This window comes from Leptodactylus fuscus, chromosome 3, assembly GCF_031893055.1.
Source record: "Leptodactylus fuscus isolate aLepFus1 chromosome 3, aLepFus1.hap2, whole genome shotgun sequence".
NCBI classification, from domain to species: domain Eukaryota; kingdom Metazoa; phylum Chordata; class Amphibia; order Anura; family Leptodactylidae; genus Leptodactylus; species Leptodactylus fuscus.
Window position 1 is genome coordinate 145227387 of NC_134267.1, and position 5221 is coordinate 145232607.

The 5221-nt window shown below is 42.9% G+C and overlaps 1 long non-coding RNA gene across 1 annotated transcript; it reads right to left on the reverse strand.

The window, feature by feature from the left end:
* Window positions 1-3177: 3177 nt before the first annotated feature.
* On the reverse strand, window positions 3178-5021 carry LOC142196710 (uncharacterized). Its single transcript, XR_012715278.1, has 2 exons — window positions 3915-5021; window positions 3178-3875 (listed from the first exon to the last, which is right to left on the reverse strand). It is a non-coding gene; the product is annotated as an uncharacterized LOC142196710 (long non-coding RNA).
* Between the last annotated feature and the right edge of the window lie 200 nt (window positions 5022-5221).

Here is a 5221-nt window from a genome sequence, read left to right on the forward strand (position 1 = left end):
TGTTTGCAATGTTTTGTCATCTTTTAATTTTCTATACAGCACTGAATCCTTTGGGCATTAAAGAGGACCTTTCATGGGTTTGGCCACATACGGTGTTACAGTGCCTACAAGTAGTATTCAACCCCCTGCAGATTTAGCAGGTTTACACATTCGGAATTAGCTTGGCATTGTGACATTTGGACTGTAGATCAGCCTGGAAGTGTGAAATGCACTGCAGCAAAAAAGAATGTTATTTCTTTGTTTAATTTTTTTTTAAATTGTGAAAAGTTTATTCAGAGGGTCATTTATTATTCATCCCCTCAAACCACCAGAATTCTGTTTGGTTCCCCTAAAGTATTAAGAAGTAGTTCAGGCACAAAGAACAATGAGCTTCACATGATTGGATTAATTATCTCTTTTTCCAGCCTTTTCTGACTATTTAAGACCCTCCCCAAACTTGTGAACAGCACTCATACATGGTCAACATGGGAAAGACAAAGGAGCATTCCAAGGCCATCAGAGACAAGATCGTGGAGGGTCACAAGGCTGGCAAGGGGTACAAAACCCTTTCCAAGGAGTTGGGCCTACCTGTCTCCACTGTTGGGAGCATCATCCGGAAGTGGAAGGCTTATGGAACTACTGTTAGCCCTCCACGGCCTGGACAGCCTTTGAAAGTTTCCTCCCGTGCTGAGGCCAGGCTTGTCCGAAGAGTCAAGGCAAACCCAAGGACAACAAGGAAGGAGCTCCGGGAAGATCTCATGGCAGTGGGGACATTGGTTTCAGTCAATACCATAAGTAACGTACTCCACCGCAATGGTCTCCGTTCCAGACGAGCCCGTAAGGTACCTTTACTTTCAAAGCGTCATGTCAAGGCTCGTCTACAGTTTGCTCATGATCACTTGGAGGACTCTGAGACAGACTGGTTCAAGGTTCTCTGGTCTGATGAGACCAAGATCGAGATCTTTGGTGCCAACCACACACGTGACGTTTGGAGACTGGATGGCACTGCATACGACCCCAAGAATACCATCCCTACAGTCAAGCATGGTGGTGGCAGCATCATGCTGTGGGGCTGCTTCTCAGCCAAGGGGCCTGGCCATCTGGTCCGTATCCATGGGAAGATGGATAGCACGGCCTACCTGGAGATTTTGGCCAAGAACCTCCGCTCCTCCATTAAGGATCCTAAGATGGGTCGTCATTTCATCTTCCAACAAGACAACGACCCAAAGCACACAGCCAAGAAAACCAAGGCCTGGTTCAAGAGGGAAAAAAATCAAGGTGTTGCAGTGGCCTAGTCAGTCTCCTGACCTTAACGCAATTGAAAACTTGTGGAAGGAGCTCAAGATTAAAGTCCACATGAGACACCCAAAGAACCTAGATAACTTGGAGAAGATCTGCATGGAGGAGTGGGCCAAGATAACTCCAGAGACCTGTGCCGGGTTGATCAGGTCTTATAAAAGACGATTATTAGCTGTTTTTGCAAACAAGGCTTATTCCTCAAAATATTAAACCTAGGGGTTGAATAATAATTGACTCACACTTTTATGTTTAAGATTTATTAAAATTTAACTGAGCAACATAACTTTTTGGTTTGTAAGATTTATGCATCTGTTAATAAATCCTGCTCCTGTTTGAAGGCTCTAACTTATTTGCATCTTATCAAACCTGCTAAACCTGCAGGGGGTTGAATACTACTTGTAGGCACTGTATATGCTGCTAGAAAGCCGAAAGTGCACTGAATTTAGCGCACTGTAGGCTTTCCCGATCTGTGCCCGGGTGAAGAGCTATCAGTGCCGGTACCGTAGCTCTTCACAGACGGAAGGACGTTCCTGACAGTCTGTCAGGAATGTCCCTCTGCACAGCAGCGCCTATCACACTGTACAGTGGGACCGGGGAGAAACGCCTCCTCCCTCTGCTCACAGTACTCGTCCATAGACTAGTATTATCAGGAGGGGAGGGGGCGTTCCTCCCCGCTCACACTGTACAGCGCGATAGGCGCTGCTGTGCAGAGGGACATTCCTGACAGACTGTCAGGAACGCCCTTCTGTCTGTGAAGAGCTACGGTACCGGCCCTGATAGCTCTTCACCCGGAGCACAGATGGGGAAAGCCGACAGTGCGCTAAATTCAGCGCACTGTCAGCTTTCCTTCAGTATATAACACCGCATGTGGCCAAACCCATGAAAGGTCCTCTTTAAATTGTTAAATTTAAGGTTACTTTGTGTTGCTCTATGAACCCATTACCTTTCTGAAGTGTGTTTGTGTCTGAGTGTTGGAGAGCCATCTGTATAAGTTAGCGTGTTTTCCACTGAGCTAAGGAATCAGTGCAGTTAGCAGCATGTATTTGTGATGCGTGGACTGTGTTGCGGTACAATTTACACCCAAATTTGCAGTCTGAGTGCAAGATTGAGTGAGTTGACACCCTCCCCCTCATGACAGCCACACCTGCATCATGTGCTAGGTTCAAGAGCAGCAAGCAGAATTTTAACTTCAAAACATGGGGCACAAGTGTGACAAGACAGAAATGCACAGTCTTTGCCTGTTGTAGTCATGAGTAACAGAGACATTTATATGAGCTGAGAGACATTTTAATAAATGTGTCACAGATATTGCTTATAACATAGTTTTTACATAGAGCCAGAACTTGGTCTTGCAATATTACTGATACATCTGTCCATCAGAGAATGTATATAATTTTAGTGTTTCAGTGGCTATATCAGCAACTCACTACAACGACCTCTATACCTCAAACACTTCATAATATGGAAATTATAACAAACAATGGAATAGGGATTTTTTGCAAAGACTCTTATCCTACCACATTATGTTTTTATTAATTTCTGGTTCAGTTTCACTCTCTAAAAGAAAACCACTGAATGAATCCATTTTAATAAAAGTCACTCATGTATATGTAAAAATTTGTAATTTCTTATATGCATCTCTTCACACGGTATAAAATGTACCCTTAGCTTCACAACGTTTAGGCACCATTATGCCTTATAAAGTCTATGTTTAGTCCAGCAATCCATGGAAAGAGGTGCTGCTAATACAATGCAGCCAGAAAATGATACATCAACCGCATATGTTTGAGGGGGGAATAAATAAATACAAAAATCCCTTCCCACGCAGACCGACCTTTACAGATGTATGGCTCCTGAGCAATATGAAGCTTCCTAAAAAGAAGAGAAAAAAAATACACCTGTGTAGAAAGACTTTGTGTCGTTTTATTTCCACAGACCATAAATTAGTACTCCAAGGTATTGTGACTGACTAATGCTCTCCAGAAAGTATCATGCCGAACGCCTCCAGAAAATGGAAAAATGCTCCACATCACTAACTAACTTTTCCATGCCTGGGTGGGCAGACTTTCTGCCCATTTACTCTTCACTATACAGGTTTGTTGCAAAAGCATAAAAGAAGAAAAAAAATCCTGGATGTCTGAATAAGTGCACAACATCATGTATACAGCATTTTACATGTAAATTCTAAATTAAAGTACAACATCTGGTACATTTATAGGATTAAAATGATGGACGAGGTCAGGTAAGAAGCCAGGCCATTGTTTTATGTAGTTAAACTATAGCTCTCTTATACCAAAAGGAATCTATTGGAGGAGTCTAAATGTCACAGAGTTTCTGTTCTTCAGTTTATTGTAACTTCTTCCCCCTGCATTGGACCAGAAAGCAGCAGAGCTCTCAGTATTAATAGTAATCCGTACTTTCAGGTGATGGGCACAGCTACATATCATTTCAGAGAAGGGGCCATAGTTTTTTTATTTATTTATTTTGTAAACATACAACCCTGCAATTTTTTATTTTTTTCTTGAAAACTCGTATTTGAGGGATCCATGTGGAAGAAATAATGGTAAAGGTCATAGTAAGTGATACTGGAAGTGAGCCTAGGAACTGAATTCTATTATGAAATTTACCAGTAAAACCTTACGACAGAATGCAGCACAGTTAATGGCGGCTGTTCTGTGAATTTCAGCTTTGCTCCATTTAATTTAATACAAAAAAACCCCTCCAATCCACAGAACAGTAGTTAACAAGCGTACAGCGTGTGGGTATATGGTGCAATATAAAGAGGCCATGGCGTCCACCTGAGCACAGCAGTCTCTCGCTGAGTGGCCAGAGTATGGTGTAGAGTACAGCACCACCATAGACTGGATATTAAATGGCCTTTTCTAAGAGAAACCAGAGAGCCCATTTACAAACCGTGTTCTTATTCAGACTTAGTGAGAACGTGTGTTCTAATATCCTCTAATACACAAGAAGAATAGAGTTCTCTTTTTTGGTAAGAGGTGAATTTATGTATAATAAATAGAGTAGAATAACTTAAAATATGTCCATTTAATCTACAATTTACATTTGGCTCTATTATCTCTCATTCATTGAGTTATCTAAAACACACACACAAAAAAAATAAAAATCAGTGGGGAGCACAATACAACATGGTACAGGGGTAGGGGGCTCAGCTTAAAATATATTAGTTTACCCTAGTAATAATAGAATGCCACTGTAAAACTTTAGGTCATTTACCAGAGATATTCTATATGAACAAGTTACATATTTGTATGGGGAAAAGGATTTACTTGCTTTTAGACCCAAATCTTAATACTGAAGGGGTTGTGAACAATGTATATATCAGACACGTTGCCCCTGCCTAAAAAAAGATGAGCTACAGTTAATGGTCAAACATATATATACACACACACACACACACACACCATGAAAGGGGTTGTACAACACCTTTTAAAGGCGGTGGCCCCATATTGTGGAAACATACGCTTTTAGGCTGCAGATCTCTATGTGGGGCCTTAGCCTAAAAGTTCTCTTTGTGCTACCGTGTTTCCCCGAAAATAAGACACTCCCGAAAGTAAGGCATGCTAGGGGTTTCTGTTGAATTGCCTAATATAAGGCACCCCTCAAAAATAAGGCATGCCTGGCAGTGGTGGGCAGGGCTTAGCGGGGATCCAGGGGCGGGGCTTGGCGATCTCCACTCACTGACACAGCAGCCCTGCTCTGTGCTCTGTTTGCACAGCAAAGCCGGCTGCTGCCTTTGCTGTCCGTGCTGCTGTAGGATGAGCTCTCCCAGCTCATCCTAGAGGCAGCAGCCGCCATACAGAAGAGACAGCAGCCGGCTTTCCTGTGCACACGAAGCACAGAGCAGGGCTGCTGTGTCAGTGAGTGGAGATCACCAAGCCCTGCCCACAAAAGCTCCGCTAAGCCCTGCCCACCACTGCCG